General features: G+C 41.1%; 1 non-coding gene across 1 annotated transcript; it reads left to right on the plus strand.

Annotated features, from left to right (window-relative positions):
• The first annotated feature begins 11,805 nt into the window (after positions 1-11,805).
• Positions 11,806-11,867, plus strand: Gm23016. The gene has a single exon (XR_003952723.1). It is a non-coding gene; the product is annotated as a U7 small nuclear RNA (small nuclear RNA).
• Positions 11,868-17,914: the final 6,047 nt, after the last annotated feature.

Consider the following 17,914-nt stretch of genomic DNA (forward strand, 5'->3'; position numbering starts at 1 on the left):
CTGGACTAGAGCTCTTGAGCCTCATACCTCCCTCTTCTGAGTCCTGGGATTATAGGCTAAGGTCATCACACTCAATCACAATTTTTATATTATTATATTGTATTTCTGGTTTCATAAATAAGTAGACCTCTTACGGATACCATCAAACACACATGAGTGAAGGAGCAAGCACACGTGTGTGCTCATGTGCACACACATGGAAATAATTCCCGATGACATAAATCAAGATTTATGCAGGGCTAAGTTAGCCTTCCAGTCTTAGCACATTTGCGAGGCAGGGAATGGTTCCCAATCCCATCATAATATCTAGTTGATTTTTTTTTTCTTTATAAAAGACACCCTACGCCAAGCAGTGTTGGCAGAAGCCACGGCCTCCCGTTTGAAATTGAAAATTGGCAGGCCCGACTTTAAAACATGATGAAATTTAAGCCCATTTGGGCCCCTTGCCACTTGGAATGCAAAAAACACATCTCCCATAGGGATGATATAAAAAAGATGGTTCCATTATGAGGCCAGACAGCAGAAATTCCAGTGATGGGATGTGACTCCGTGCCTTACCCACGGGGAAGGAAAGGAGGCAACACTGACGACATCATTAAAAAAAAAAAGGTTGTAAAGTGTTTCACAGCACCAATAAGGATTATGTATAGCATATCCGTGCTGTGCAAGAGAATGAGCTCTTATCAATGATTGACCTACCGAGCTTTGAGTCGTTTTAAGTTCCTGCATCCTTGTTAGCTTTTCGGCTTCTGCTTCTTCCTCTACTCACAATCCCCGGCTTGCCTCCACTACCTTTGAATGCTTTCTCCACTGTAGTGTTTAATTATCATCAGTTTGATTTTTGAACTTATTTATTTATTGATTTATGTGTGTGTTTGTGTGTGCGTGTGAATGTGTGTGTGCTTTGGTGTATGTATGTCACTGTGTATGCAGGAGTCCACAGAGCTCAAAAGAGGTGTCAGAACTCCTGGGACAGAAGTTACAGATAGTTGTGAGCTTGCCATGTAGGATCAGAACCAGGATCGGGAAATGCTTATAACAGTCCCTCCTACGCCTTGCTTTTGAATTTAAACAAATTATCTTCAGTTTTTATATACGAAGCTTTACATTGAAAAGTGCCTCGTTGTTTCCCTCCTGATACAGAATCTTGCTATGTGGCCCTAGTTTACATGGAACTCAAAGTCATCCTCCTGCCTCTGTCTCAGAACTCTAAGGTATTGCGTGCTCAGCTAAAAGACTATTGCGCATAGAGACCACCATAGTCACTTTGCCTTTTCCCTGAAGTCCTCTGAACTTGGGCAGCAGAGGTGGCTGGCCAGACTTCCTCTGACTTGGAGAATGACAACAGAGTCATCTCTGTAAACAAGAGCATGAACAAAACTCCCAGTACTTCTAGTGGTGAGTCACTATGTCCTAAAAGGGTCACGTTGTGTTCTAACGTGTCTAGCCTACAAGACTCTCTCAAACTATCACAAGTGAGGGCCAGCAGCTGTCTTTCGTTAGGTTTTTCAGTTCACTGAGAACTGGCTTCTTGCAGACCACATATTATTTCTCCATCTCATAGGCTATCTTCCAAGATCAAGGAGCCAGCAGGTTGGTCTCTTATGAGGCCTCTCTTGTGGCTTTCCAATATCATCTCATTGTGTCCTCATGTACTCCTTCTTTGCTGTGTCCCCCTGATATTTTTCTGTGTTGCACTTCCCTCTTCCCAGAAGAACACCAGTGGATTGGATTTGAGCCATCTTACATCATTGTTTGAACCCCATCAACTCTGTATAAACTTTATGTTCTGGGCTAGGCTCATCCTGGGAGTCTGGAGGGCTAGAATCTCAATATATGAATTCTGAGGGAGCATGTGGCAGTTCAGCAGAACACATTATAGAGCCCTGTCACTCCACCACAACAGGAATGCCTGGCATCTAGTGGGTCCTCTGAGTTTAGAAACAGCTAAGAATGTTGGCTATCTTTGTTGATGACTTAAAGTGAAAGAAGTCTACACCTGAATGTGGGTTGTGTGTTGGCAAGCCTGTGTGTCCATAAAATAGCAGCAGGTGTGGCAGGACATGTGGCCTTTTAGTTAATTATCTCAGCAGCAGTTTTATGGGGTGAGTATTATTAACTTCAACGTATTCATTCATTCATTTTTTAAAGATTTATTTATTTATTTTATGTATATGAGTACAATTATAGCTGCCTTCAGACACACTAGAAGATGTAATGGGATGTCAGATCCCATAACAGATGGTTGTGAGCCACCATGTGGTTTCTGGGAATTGAACTCAGGAACTCTGGAAGAGCAATCAGTGTTCTTTACCACTGAGCCATCTCTCCAGTGTAACTCCAACTTATAAAGGGGAAATAATGGAGATTATGAGTTTGCCCAAAGTCATTTATCTATAATTCTAGCTGTCTTAGGTTCATACAGCTTTGGTAGAACACCATGACCAAAAGCAACTTGAGGAGGAAAGGGTTAAGTTTATTTTAACACTTCCAGATAACTTTCATCACTGAAGGAAGTGGGGGCAAGAACTCAAGCAGGAACCTGGAGGCTGGAGCTGAAGCAGAAGCCATGAAGAAGTGCTGCTTACTCTCCATCGCTTGCTCAGTCTGCTTCCTTATACCACCTGCCCATGGGCGACACCACCCACAGTGAGCTGAGCCTCCCCCACATTAATTATTTATCAAGAAAATGCCCCACAGACTTGCCTACTGGCCAATGATATGAAGGCATTTTTTTTCAATTGAGGTTCCCTTTTCATAAATGACTCTAGCTTGTGTCAAGTTGACAGAAAACTAGTCAGGACACTAACTTTATGTGATGATCAGAGAAAACTGCATTTAAAAATCTGAAGAAGAAATGAAAAGAGAAAGCAAGAAAGGAGAAAGAGGAAAAGAAGGAAGAGGGAGAGGAGGAGGGAAGAGAGAAGGGAGGGGGAAAGGGAAGGAAGGGAAAAGGGAGGGAGGGGAGGAGGAGGCAGAGGAGAGAGATGAAGAGGCAAGAGGAGAGGGGTGAGAAACTCAACAGATCCTTCTTGCTAGAAAAGGCAAGGAGAAGCCACACAGCCTGAGGAAAAATGTGAAGTGAGCCCCTCACACCCTGGTTTCCCACTTAAAGAAGGACTGAGTTAGTAGTTGTAGAAATGGATGTTCCAAATTGTGATAGTGCTGGGGGTAGTGAGACAAGTGTGCTCAGTTGCCTTCACAAGCTGCCGAGGCCAGGATGTGCCTAGAGATGAGTGTGCCCGTGATTTCATGATCTCTGGCAGCAAAGTCAGGAATACAGTTCAGAGTTCAGCATCCATTTGAGAAATAGTTTTGGGGAGTTGCCGAGTGGGGAGATGTGAAGGAAAGGCCAGCATGCTCTCTGAGCTGGTTCCCATACTCACATCACAGTTTCTTTTTTAAATGTCATTGCCTAGATGGATCCCTTAATTTTCACACATTGATCAAGAATCTTTTAAGTGACAAGCATCACACTAAAACTAGGACGATAAAAACGACAGAAGTTTCACCCTTGTACTTGGGGACCTCCAGAAAAGATGGGTCATTATACCTAGAAAGGTAGGAGAGAGATGAACCCACTAGTAAGACAGCATTACACTGGGGCATGAGAGGGTCTGTTGGATATTTCTAATGTAGGTTAGAGTAGATGCTGGAGGAGTGGGCAGAGGTCTTGAACAGTCTTGAGTCTTGCTGCATCATTTGAGCTTTGTCCTACATCCCTGGGGATATCTCTTTGAGGAGTGATAGAGTCATCATCTTAGGAAGTCTCTTGGGGGTGCTTTGGAGCACTGGACTAGAGAAGGAAAGTAGATAGGGAGTGGTGTGGCAGATCAGGTCAGAATGGGGTGGTGATGCTCTTGGTGTGGTGGTAAGCACTTGTGCACAGAAAGGTGAAGCAGGAAGATGGTTATAAGTTCAAGGCCAGTATGAGCTAGCTACACAGTGACTATCAGCCCAGCCAGGGCTACAGAGCAAGATCCTGTCTAAAACAAAACAAAAACTAAATAAGACTGGACAGGTTACAACCTTGCCATGAAGAAAGGTGTAAGTTAAAAGTATATTGAGGTTCAGAGAATTAGCTCCCATGATCCACCTCTTCTGCAAGACAGGATTACGGTTGGTCACCATTTCCTCCTTTTCTACATTCACAGCACTTAAAGGAAGAGTCCCTACTCCCACCCCCCTTTTTTATTCCAAGCAGGGGAAATTCCTGTTCTGTCCTTCCTACAGTCCCAGCCACATGGATGGTGTCTTAGTCTGTGTCCTATTGCTGTGAAGAGATACCATGACCACAGCAACTCGTAAAACACTTAGTCAATGGTGGTAGTGCACACCTTTAATTCCAGTGCTCAGGAGGCAGAGGCAGGCAGGACTCTGGTCTACAGAGTGGGTTCAAGGACAACCAGGGCTATACAGAGAAATCACTGTGTCAAAAAAACAAAACAAAGCAAACAAACAAACTGTAATGGGTTGGCCTGATGCTGTTTGTCTTCTAATGTTAACTTGGGCCCCCATAAGTGGTTGCCCCAGAGATGAGAGTCTGCACATAGACACTAGCTCAGGGACCCTGACCCCAGTTCATTGTGATTGGTAAATAAAGATGCCAACAGCTAATCGATGGGCAGAAGAGACCTAGGTGGGATTTAGGTTTCCCAGGCTTGGGGTTTTGGGGTCAGAGTAGAAGAAGGCACAGGAGAGGAGAGGAGGCAGAAGCTACCATGGGTTAAAGGTCAAGAAAGCATGGCCCTGAGGGCTACCCAATTGGAGTTAAGAGCAGCCCAGATAGAACATTGTAAACATTAATAACTAGGGGTTATTTATAGGTAAGCAGATTCTAACAGCAGAAAGGGTGGACAGCTGCCCAGCTATTGTGCTGTTTAAGGCTCATTAAAAATATAACGGCAGAGTGTGTCTTTCATCCAGGAACTCAATAACCAAAGGTGGGGTAGAAACCCAGTTTGAGAGGTTTAGTCTGTTATCATCATGGTATGGAGAATGTAGTTAAGAGTTGTACATCTAGATCCCTAGACAGCAGGAAGAGAATGACACTGGGCTTGGCTTGTGCTTTTGAAACCTCAGTGTTACCCCCAGTGACACACTTCCTCCAATAAGGCCACACCTTCTCCCATAAGGCCACACACCTCCTCATCTTTCTCAAGTAGTGCCTCTCCCTGGTGACTAAACATCCAAATATATAAGCCACAGATGGGGCCATTTGGAGGAGAAGTGTTAGGGAACAGACTGGCCTCTGGGTCCCTGGAGGTTATTGCTCCTAACCAGCCTATTTGTTCTAGGCCTCAGTTTCTTCCTTGGCAAGGCCAGTGGGTGAGTTAAAAAACACATGGCCTGTAAGTTAAATGTGAAACAGCATTCATAAAAGAAACCTTTCAGAAACTGTTTGCTTTGGGGTTTGATGAAAGAGCATAAAAGGCTCTGATTGGCACTGTTTAAATATTTGTTCCAGCACTGACGTTTGCATTTAGGATGAAATGAGCTGATGGGCATTAACTCTGAAGCTCAGGGAGTCAGGGACATGGAGGGAGCAGCCGGAGCCTGCAAACCGATTGCCAATAAAATAAAGCCTTTCTCTAACTTATTCCTGTATCTCCATCTTGCTTGTACACTTCCAAGATGATTTTTTAAAAAACTGTTCTCACTGCTTTTAAAGGATTCAAAAAAGCCCAGATGGGAAAGCCACACAACTGAATTCAAGATAAGCAGTAAACACCAGTGGTCCCCAGGAAAAGCTAATGGCCTTTGAGAATACTCTACAATAGCCTCCACTTAGCAGCTAATATACTTCTGCTGATGGTCAATTCACTTTCAGCAGTAAGGACCCCAGCAAACGAGCGAATAATTTCTGGAGGAGGAAAGGATACAGTAAATGGACTGTAAATCGCCCCACTCCCTGCAAGCAGCACTCTCGCGGGTGAAATTTCACATTGTTAATGGCTGGAATATTGGCGAGCGGAGGGACCAGGGAAGGTGACAAAAGATAATGGCTTTTGCAAAGAGGTGGAAGCAGGGGAAATGATCGCCCAGCTCTGTGGTGCAGTGTATGCTGTGAGAGTAGTTAGGAGCAGAAGACTGTCTAGGCATCCCTCCTGCTTGTCTAAGGGTATATTGAGGGCAGTCTCAGATGCATGGCTGGAATCTGAAATCCTGGATTCATTTAACACCACCCACTATCCTCTCAGGGAGGCTGGCAATGATGGCTTCTGCATGCTGATCTTGTGGGCTGTAGATACTTCTGAAATATCCTTTGATTCATGGTAGTACATACCAAAAAAAAAAAAAGAAGAGAAGGAGGAAGAGGGAAAGGAGGAGGAAAAGGAGGTAGAGAAGGAAGAGGAAGATGATGAAGAAAAAGAAACTGACATGTGAATCAATTATACATGGAAAGGTTCATAACATTTTTAGTTACATCTTCATTTATTTATTCTCTCTGTGTGTGCACTTGTGTGCGTTTCCTACAGCACGCTTGTGGAAGTCAGACGACAGCTTGAGGGAGTTAGTTCCCGCTTACAGTGTGAGTCTCTGGGATCAAAGTTAAATTTTTTTAGGCTTGGTGGTAGGTCTCTTTACCTACTGAGCCATCTAGCTGGCCCTGAGAAGGGATATTTTTTAAAAAGTTAAAACTAAGTAGAATGGTGTAGGCCAGTGAGTGATACCAGCACTCAGGAGGCCTGAGTAGGGGAATCTAGAGTTCCAGAATAGCCTAGGCTACATAGTAAGATACTGTAGTGAGAATTTTGATTTCTTTAAGAACACAGAAATGTTGTCTGAATATGTTTTTAATCCCAGGTGTGGGATATGGGGCTGCTTCAGATTGTCCACATCAGCTGACTATGATTTGTCTCATGCTCTGGCAGGGGTGTGATTTTGCCAGCTAAAGATAGTTTATGTTTGGAATTCTGGGGACTCCTCAGAGCATATATAAGTGCTAGAGCCCTAATAGACTGATTGGCCAGCTGGTTGCTGTTGCTTTGGTTTGTTAAGTGGTTGTGTGCAAAGAGATGAGAAAAACAACGTGGATATCCTGATGTCAAATATCAACCCTGCCCCAAGGAACTTGACACCCTTAATCAGCAGGAAGTAGTCTAATGAGATGGAGATCAATGCTCCCTTTCACCACTAACCTTTCTTCTCTCCTTCCTAGTGTTGGGGGGTTGGGAGGAATAAGGGTAAAAAAAGGTGGTAGGAAAAAGAACCCAATAAAGTAGCCAAAAGTCCAGTTACACTCTGTATCCAAAAGAAAAAAAAAGATTAAAATAGAAGAAAATAAAACACACAAACATAATTATTGCAATAAAGTGAATATTTGCGTCTCTTTCTCCAAATTCATATACTGAAACCCTGGCCCTGCAGATGATGCTCGTAGAAGGCATGCCTTTGGGGTGTCTTCCAAGTAGAACCCTGGTGGATGGGATTGGTATTTCCATGAGAAGTACCCCAAAGACCTCACTCTGTCCCTTATGCCAAGTAAAGATGCAATGAGAAGATGGAAGTCTTCTGCGTCCCAGGTAGGGTGCTCGCCAGAACACCATGAGGACTGATCTTAAGTTTCTAGCCTTCAGGACTGAGGAAAATAACTCTTTGTTGTTTGTAAGCCACACAGTCTGTGGAACATAGTTATAGCCACGGGAACAGGCTGAGATAATTACTGAGCTAGAAAGAAACCTGAGATCCTTTGGTGAACGAAGAAAGTGAAACTGTTTTATTACCCACAGGCTTTCCTGCAAGTTCCCCCCACCCCCCACTCTCCTTGCACTTGGATAGGAAAAGAAAAGGGTCCTTACTTCATTTCAGCCTTGCCTCATTTTTTGTTTTCCTTTACGTCAAAATCCCCCCAAAGGCCTGTAGTGCTTCCTGTTCTAACCCCTCTCCTACTTCACTCCAGCCTGTTGCACTCAAGCATTTGACCTCCCCCCCCCTTGCTCCCCTTCCCCCCATCTCCACCAAAATCTCCCTCCCAGAACACAGAGGTAGTCCTCAGCTTCGCTTTACATCCCCTTGATACTACCTCTCTCCTGAACAGCTTTCTGCATTAGGTTTCCATGATTCCTGATAAAACCAGATAAACAGCCACTACAACTCTTCCTCTTCCCAAGGAGTAGAGAGCTGTCTTCTTCTTTTTTTAAGTTTTTTGTTGTTGTTGTTGTTTGGTTGGTTGGTTTTTTTTTTAAGATTTTATTTATTTATTTATTTATTTATTTATTTATTTATTATATGTAAGCACACTGTAGCTGTCTTCAGACACTCCAGAAGAGGGCATCATCTTGTTATGGATGGTTGTGAGTCACCATGTAGTTGCTGGGATTTGAACTCTGGACCTTCAGAAGAGCAGTCAGTGCTCTTAACTACTGAGACATCTCTCCAGCCCAAAAGCTGTCTTCTGAGTGAGCTGCTCAGCCTCCATTTCCTTAACCCCTTTCCCTTAGGCAGCACTACCAAAATGGGGTTATTAATAAGAAGTGCCTTCTTCACCTGGCTCTTCCTCATTTTCTTCTATATGACCAGAGTGACTCTGGAAGGGCCTGGGTCCCTGAATGACTGTGTGGAGCAGAGCCCCTCTATCGTGTGCCCTATGAATGTGAAGTCTCCAGAATAGCATCTAAGTTTCAGTAACCAAGATCTTGAAAGGTAAGCATGCCTAGGTAGTTCTTACTCAGTGTCTCTTTATGCTTCTCTGTTCTGTTCTATTTGTCTCCATATTTTTATTGGTACATGAGCATCTTTTGAGGGTTTTTGTTTCATTTTGTTCTGTTCTGCTTGTTTCTCTCAACTCATCTACAAGATAGCTAACCATAGAGCCTAAGGTCACTATAATCTAATAATCTAAAAATACTAATTATAATTTTATAAAATTATAATTTTATAATCTAAAAATACTAATTGTCTAGCTGAATTACTAAACCTTGGAAAATAATCTGATTGGTCCTCATCAAGTCAGGAGACTACCTAGTTTTGACCAGGAAGATATACCTGAAATATCATCTCGTGGTGGGGGTATCTACAAGGTGGCCTTGCACTCTTGGAAGAGGGGGAGAAGTTTCAGAGAGTTCCTATAGAAGTGGGCAAACTATGATATCTTTACATCGCTGTATGTTGCCGTTTCTTCTCTTCTCTGGCCTCATTTTCCATCTACTTACCCTAAGCTTCCTTTACCCAAGAGGTATTGCTCGCTCAGTGACCTTCTCCACTGCAGTTTGCAGACTCTCCTATGCCAAATGGCCTGAGTAAAGTCTTAGGAACCATATCGTGCCCTGGAACGTGTAGTCGTGTGTGTGTGTGTGTGTGTGTGTGTGTGTGTGTGTGTGTCCACCTGTTTATATGACCTTCCCCCCATCTCCCATCTATAATGCACTCAGCATGTCGCAGGGCCCCAGTGTGTTACCACTACTGACTTCAGTCCCTATCTGGGATAGTCAGATCCTTAGCCAGACAGGCTAGATGTAGTTCTTCTATAAGCACTCATTATGATATTTGGTCTCAATGCTCTCTACAGATCCTTTTAGAACTAAGCTCTGTGATTACCATTTCTTTTTTCTCCCAGTTAATTCAGTATTCATTTATTGTTAATTAGCTTTTTAATCATCTTTAAGTGTTTTAAGTATACTTTTAATTAAAAGAGAATTATATTACTTTCCCCTTTCCTCTCCCCAGCCCTTCTCAGCTTCCTCTATTTCTAATTCTTTCCATTTCCCCTAAAACCAATAGCCTCCTTTTCTTTGATTTTACACAAAAATACACATACACATACTTACACAAATGCACACACTCACACACACACATGTACACACACACACACACACACACACACACACACACACACCAACATATAAATACCACCTATTGCTTATATGTATAAAGTTTCATGGCTGGATTTTATATTTATACTTTATATTGGATAACTAATAAGAGGGCTCATCCCTGAGAGAGGCTAATTCTCCCGCTTCCCGCATTTTTTAATTGTCTATGAATTTTTATGTAGGGATAAGACCCCTTAAAAGCGTTCTCCCTTTCATGTTAGCATGTCTATTGATACTGCTATTGTTCTGGATTTATTTATGCAGCCATTTCTGAGAGAGACTGTATAACAGCAGATTCCCCAGCATTCTGGCTCTTAGAATCTTTTTGCTCCCTATGGTGTTCCCCGAGTCTAAGATGCAGGAACTCTGATAAAGATAGGGCTAGACTTTCAACTATCCACAGATTTCTATAATGTGCTCAGTTGTGGCTTTCCGTGGTCTCCATCCGCTGTAAAGAGAATCTTCTTTGATGAAGGGTGGTAGCCACACATATATTTGAAGATTTGGAGCTAGGATATCTGCAATGAAAACGTCAAATCTCTGAAGAGACTGAAAAAGATACTAGAAAAATATCTCATGTTTGTGAATCAATAGAGTTAATATTATGTTAAAACGACCATCCTGCCCAAAACGATTTACAAATTCAATACAATTGCAATAAAAATATCCACAACATTCTTCACAGAAATTTTTAAAAATCTAAAATTCATATAGAACCAGAAAACATCTTAGATATCCAATGCAATTCTGAGTGGAAAAATACAGAAGGAATTGATATTCCAAATTGCTTGATATATTAGAGAGCTATCATGATAAAACAAACAAAACTCAAAGAAAAACAAACCAATATGGTACTCATTCTGCAAATATTTTTTTGTATCACTACCAGTATGGATGTAATTTAACCTCTACACATAACACACACACACACACACACACACACACACACACACACACACACACACACACACGGTTGCAGGGAGACATCCATAGTTATCGTCCTGGGCAAAACCTAGATTCACATAGATCAAAGATTTCAATTTAAAACTGATAGAAGTAAGTGTAGGTAATACCTTACAACATACAAGGAAAGTAAAGGACTTTCTGAACAAGACTCCATGCTGGAATTAAAGTCACAAATGACAAGAAGGGCCGCATCAAACTAAAAGGCTTCTGTACAGCCAAGGAGACAATCATCTGTGCCAGGTTCGACATGGCCACAGAAGGGACAGCATGACACCATCCCCACCCTGGAGCAGGGCTCCAAGGCATGGGTCTCCTCCGGTGTGAGGCTGATTTGTAATAATAATGTATGTATTTTACTTCCTGTTCTTCCTTCAGAGAATGTTCTTCTTGCCAAGGTTATTGGGGAATGCTCTCTCTGTCAAGCTTAATGACAGATAATACTCAGAAACAACACAATTCCAGGAGGTGGGGTATATCTAATGTTCCTTAGCAAAATGACAATGCAGTGACCTTAAGGCTGTGGGAAAGAACTCTGAAAACATGAGTTCAAGACTATATAAACAGGATTTCTCAATTAAGCAAAATATAAGTTTGGAATATAAATTGCACAAGGGGCTTCATGGATCCAAAAGAACAGAGGCAGTTGCTCTAGTGAGTTGATAAAGGGAAAGGAATAGGAAAAACAAAAACAAACAAACAAAAACAAACAAACAAAAAACAAGGCTCATGTTTCAAGTAGTAAAGAGGCACTGGGAAGTAAGGGAGTGGTGATCTCAGGGTGGAATTCCATCCAGCTAAGTTTATTGTTTGTGTTTACAAAGACAGGCAGATTATAGGACTTGCTATGTTAAATAGTGTACTTACTGTCTTTTTTTCTAAGAATCAAGGATCTAAGGTCAAATAAAATGCTGATTCATGCGATAATCAAAGGGGAACCTGGAGTAAATGACTGAATTGACATGTAAATAAAAGATTGGGTTTTTGGTCTACAAGAGCTGAGCTACCTAGAGAGAACTGCTTGGAAAACAAATACAGCTCTTTTGAAATTTTTCTAGCAGATTTTCTGACTTTGGTCTGAACACCCGAGGGCTATCTCAAGCAGGGAGCTGTCTTAAACAGAGAGCTAACTAGAGGGCTATCTTGAGCAGACTACAGAGCTGTCAACTTGCATCCCATCATTGACTTCAAGTCATTTCTTCCACCACTCTTAAACACCCCTTCCTCACAACCCCTGACCAAACTGACTGAAGAATAAACCCACAGAATGAGAGAGAACCTATCAGTTATATATCTGAGAGATGGTTACTATACAGAATATACACAGATCAAGGGAACTGATGTGCTAGTTGGGCTAGGGATCTAAGCTGATATTGCTCAATAGAAAAAAATCTCTTTTTTTAAAGGTTATATTTTTATTAATGCTTTGAATTTTTATACAATATATTCTGATCACATTCATATATACTCTCATCCCTACTTTTCCCAGATCCTTCTCTGTCTCCCTATGTACCCAATTTCTCCCCTGCTCCCAACACACATAAAATAGAATTTGCGTTGGCTGACTACTCCCAGACATGAAGTATGCCCTGGAGTGTGGCAATTATACTAGGTAGCACACCACTGAAAAATCTGGTCTTTCCTCTCTTAGCAGCAACCAAATGCCAATAACTTCTCAGCTATAGGGTAAGACTTTATGTTGATCCACCCTTCTCCAAACTTAGATTTTTGTTTACTTGAGTTTGTGCATGTCTTCTGTATGTTGTCATGGTGCAATGAGTTCATATGTGGGTTTTCCTTATTATATTTGGAAAACAATTTGCTTGAAGTCATCTACCACGTCTGGCTCTTACAATATTTCTGTCCATTCTTCTGTGTAGATCACCAAGCCTTGAGGGTAGGAGTGTGACAGACATACCATTTAGGGTCAGACACTCTGAAGTCTCTTGTTCTCTGAACAATGACCTGCTATGAGTCTCTGTGTTAACTGGCATTTACTGCAAGAAGACTGTTGAATGAGGGCTCAGTGATGTGATGATTTATATGTATAGAAATAAGTCTAGGCATCATTTTGTAATCTATCAGTAAACAGATGCAGGGACAGAAACCACATGATCATCTCACTAGATGTAGAAAAGGCCTTTTTACAAAATTCAATATCCCTTTATTATAAAAAGTCCTGGAGACCATAGGGATACAAAGATCATATCTCAATATAACATATACAATATAGATGAAGCCCACGGCCAATATCACTTAAAGAGACAGAAACCGCATTTCTACTAAAAACAGGAACCAGACAGGATGTTGACTTTCCCCATACTTCAATATAGTGCTTGAAGTCTTGGCTAGAACAACAAGACAAGTGAAGCAGATTGTTGCAGGCTATTCGATCACCAAGATTGTGCTAGTTACGGAAGAAAAAAAAAACCTGTTTCTAGTTGTAGTGTGGCTCAGCCCTTAGCACACACCTTTAATCCCAAACAGTGAAGGTAAAGTTAGTTTGTAGAAGGAAGCACCTGTGTTTGACAGTGATGTCTAACTGAGTAGCAGACAAAGTGATGAATCAGAGGAAGATCTGACAGAGATAGGATATGCCCAATTGTCACGAGGACAGGAAAAAGAGGCTACTTAAGAGAGCACCACAGAAAGAAGGGAAGAGATAGAGAAAGTGAAGGGAGGCAGTTTCACCAGGTGAGTTTTACAGAGACAGGTTGAAAAAAGAACAAGCTAGACACAGGTGAAGACAGAATGAGCCAGAGAATAAAAACTATACAGAAGATTAGAACTGATTGGCAGAGTAAGATTGAGACCAAGCAGAGCAAAAAGTCAGAGGCTGAGGGAGAAGCCAGATTAAATCAGTCAGCTTGGAGAGGAGTTTGAGCCAGAACAGCTGAGTTAAAGCAGCCAACCAGAGCTCAAAAAGAACCAGAAAGTGTGAGCTTATTAAGCAGTAACTCTGGAGGTTGAAAACATTGTAGGGAGGCTAGAAGCTTCTAGGACTATCCTGGGTTAGCATACTGAGGGTGTTAGCCTTGGAGATGACAACTACATCAAGTGAATAAAAATTAATTTTACAGGAAATCAAGGGTATACAAATATGCAAGGCAAAAATCAAAGTATTCTTATTTACAGATGATTTTATTTTAAACATAAAAATCCCTGAAGACTCCACCAGGAAGTTTCTACAGCTGATTAATATATTCAGAAAATTAATAGGATATAAGACTAACACACAAAATTCAGTACCCTTCCTATATACAAATGACAAACACTCTGAGAAAGAAGAAAAACAATACTATTCATGATAACATCAAAATATATCTTGTAATTAATCTAACTAAAGAAATTAAAGACATAAAATAAACTTCAAGACATTAGAAAAAGAAATTAAAGATTATGTCAAAAAAATGAAAAGGCCTCCCCTGCTCATGGGCTGGTAAGATTAATATTCTAAAAATGGGCATTTTATCAAAAGCAATCTACACATTCAGTGCCATCCCCACCTGAATTCCAACACAATTCTTCACAGAAAAGTTAAAAGTTAATTAAACTTCATATGGGAACACAAAACCCCAGGATAGGTTTTTACAATAAAAGACCTGCTAGAAATACCATCATTTCTGATAGTAATAAAACTAGCATGGTACAAGCATATAAATAGACACAATGACCAATGAAATAATATTGAAGCCCAAGACATATTTCCACACACCTCTGGACCCATGATTTTTGACAAAGGGGCAAAAAGTAAACATTAAGGAAAAGACAGCATCTTCAACAAATGCTGCTGGTCAAACTGGATAGGCAGCTCCTTCAAGAACAATGAAAGTAGATTTATATCTCTCACTTCACACCAAACTCAACTCCAAATAGATCAAAGACCTCAGTGCAAGGCCTGATACCCTGAAACTGATAAAGAACAAAGCAGAGTATATGCTGGAGCTCACAGGTACAAGAAAGGCCTTACTGAACAGAATGCAAAAGCACAAACATTAATACTAACAATTTACACATGAGACCTCATGAAACTAGAAAATTTTTGTGTAGCAAAGGACACCGTCATTCCAGTGAAGAGTTAACTTACAGAATGGAGGAAAAAAAAAACTTTATCAACGTTATATCTATATCTCAGAAGATTAGTATCCAAAATATACAAAGTCTAAAAAAAACTAAATAGCAAGGTCACAATGTCTTTTAAAAATGCTTTTGACTAGTTGTATTGTGCAACTACCAAAAACAAAACACCTGAATTTCCCACCATGCTTTAGAAAAGTTTTGGAATAAACTATGTTACATTCAAAATTTCAAAAACTACATGCACACTGATGACAGTAATGTACAAATTTGTTGTCATGGGAGATTTAAAACGAACATGAAGCAACATAATTGGTTTTATTAGACAGTAAAAGTAAAAATTAAAATGGTTTAAATTATGAATTGTTCTAGAAGTTATTTTAAGAGTAAATAAATATTTAAGCAAATTAAAATAATACTGCTTTAGACAGATGGCACAAAGCCCAGAGCTCCTGTCAGACAAGCAATTTATTGTACCCAGGATGTACATTTCTGTGACTCATTAACTAGAATTGGGGCCTAACATCAAGAGATATGAGAAAAAAATCAAAATTTATATTGTCTGTAGAATGAGGATCGAAATTAGGAAAAGAGCAAAATAAAGATTAATTTTAGAAAGTTAAAGATGTAGCCAAGTTCATTGGTGTCTCTGTGGGGATTTCTAATTTTAAAACACGGCAGTGTTTTGAAATGGACTGGGGTGACCCAGCAGGAGACATATTGCCCATGAGATCATTTGATATATTTTTGTGTTCTCAGTACTAAGAGCGCACTAGATATTTGTTGAGTAAGTGAATGAGCACATGGAGGGATTTGTGGAAAGCTTCCATGGAAACACACTTATCCAGTGTCCAACTTCTGGAGCTTTGTGATGTTTAGCAAAACCGTCCATTAACAATTTTCACCAATGGAACAAGAATACTGTTACATAACACCAGACCCTGTCTACTTCAATAAGAGTTTAACACGGGTGTGATATCAGATCTATAAGCTAAGGTGGCCAGACAAAATCAGTAACTCCCTCACAATAAAGATTTATAAGCATATATATTTCTAAGAGGAAAGATCTACCCTTCTATCCGTTCTCAACCAATGCCATCACCCTAGCTCCTATACATATTAGAGTGGTTATTTTAGCAAAGTTCAGCTTAATTCTGTAACAGATGCACCCCTCCCTCAATGCAGAACTCTCATTCCCATTTCAGTGATGAGGACCAAATTCAGGTTACATGCTAGATGAACATTCTACCCCTGAGATGCCTCTAGCCCTTAGAATTCTCTCTCATGAGCCTAGTATATGCTAAGAGTGAGGCTATCTTCAATTATTCTTTGACTTACTTAGGGTTTACTGCTGTGAACAGACACCATGACCATTCATTAGCATGCATGCAGCAGTGGCGATGTGTACACTGTGTTGTTCAACCTTTTTTCATGCCCTGTGTTCTGTCATGTCCTCCTTTTTGGACTTCACTGTTGACACTTTAATTGTGTCCATGTTCATTAGCTTACTTGCTTATTACAAATGAGTCTGCAGCCCTGGAACTATTCCATGCTGCCTTTGTGTAAACATGTAATGATTTTCATTGTTACAAGAACTGTGGAATCTGCTGCATGACTTCACTCTACGTCTGTTATATGAGCTTCACAATATGTGTAGAAGATGGTTTTTCTCCCACCAGGAGTGAGAAGGCTGGAAAGAGGATACATAAAAGTCTCTTCAGGATTCTAGGTAAATCACAAAAATCACAACTTTCCTTGAGTACTTCAGGGAGCAGAATTACAGGGAAACCTCTATGGAAGGAACACAAGAGAGCCCTGGAGTTAAGCTCCTATACAAGCATCCTACTGTACCACCACCACTAGAGAAAGAGACAGCAGCTCCCCTACATAGATACTCCTGACAGATACAAAGCAGAGGTTCACTTCCAGGTAGGAATGATCTCATAAAGCTAGGAGCAGAGGCAATCTAGATTGCTGAGGTTAGACCAGGCCAGAGAGTACTGCTTTAAGTCTCCTCTGTGGGCCTAGCAGCATGTGCTCAGCAACTGGTGTTATTAACAATTTAAGTGGGAAACACCACAGGCTCCTATGTCTGAACACTTGGTCCCCAGCTGCTGGAGCTACTTGATGGAAGCTATGGAACCTTTAGGAGTAGGGAAGGGCTAGCTAGGGGATGTGGATTGCTAGAGGGTAGGACTTGAAGATTGCAGGCATCTTACTTCTGACCCAAGCTCTTACTGCTTTTGGTTGATAGAGATCTTAGTAAGCCATGCCAGAAGTTTCAACTGCCAATGCCTCAGTCTTCTCCCATCACCGTGCCTTCCATCCTGGCTATATTTTATTGTCAACTTGACACAGTCTAACTAGTGTCAAGGAAAAGGGAAAAATCAAATGGGAGCATTGTCTTATTTGATTGGTCTGTGGGGAGGTTGTCTTGGTGTAAATGGGCAGCACCATCCAGAAGCAGACTACCCTGGAGTGTGTAAGAAAGCTAACAGGGGGAAAGCATGACAGTACTCCTCCATGGTTTCTGACCCAACTCGTGGCTTGAATTCCTTGACTTAGCTCAGTCAGGGTTGCAAGTTGAAAGTATAAGCTGAAACAAGCCCTGTAGCTGGACTTTTTACTACTTTGCGGATTCTTCTCCACTCTTCCAACCCTCTAACACTGGTTAGGAGAGGAAAAAAAAGATAGAGGGGAAAGGGGGTGATGTTATCATTAGACTACTTCCTACTAATTAGGGGCACCAAGGTCCTTGGGCAAAGTTTGATCTTGGTTGTCAGGACATTTAATTTCTTCTTCTTGTTTCTTCTTTGTGCATGACTACTTAGCAAACCATGACCAACAGCTCCCCAACTCTTTGGACCCTAGCATTTATATACCCTCTGAAGAGTTCCCAGAATTCCATATGACACACAAAAGCAGAAACTAACTGCAGCTGGCAAAACCACACCCCTGCTAGAGCATGAGGCAAATCATAGTCAGCTGCTGTGGACAATCTGAAACAGCCCCATATACACCTGGACTTGGATTAAAATGAAAACTTATTCTTATAGTAT

Source organism: Mus musculus, chromosome 18, assembly GCF_000001635.26.
Source record: "Mus musculus strain C57BL/6J chromosome 18, GRCm38.p6 C57BL/6J".
NCBI classification, from domain to species: domain Eukaryota; kingdom Metazoa; phylum Chordata; class Mammalia; order Rodentia; family Muridae; genus Mus; species Mus musculus.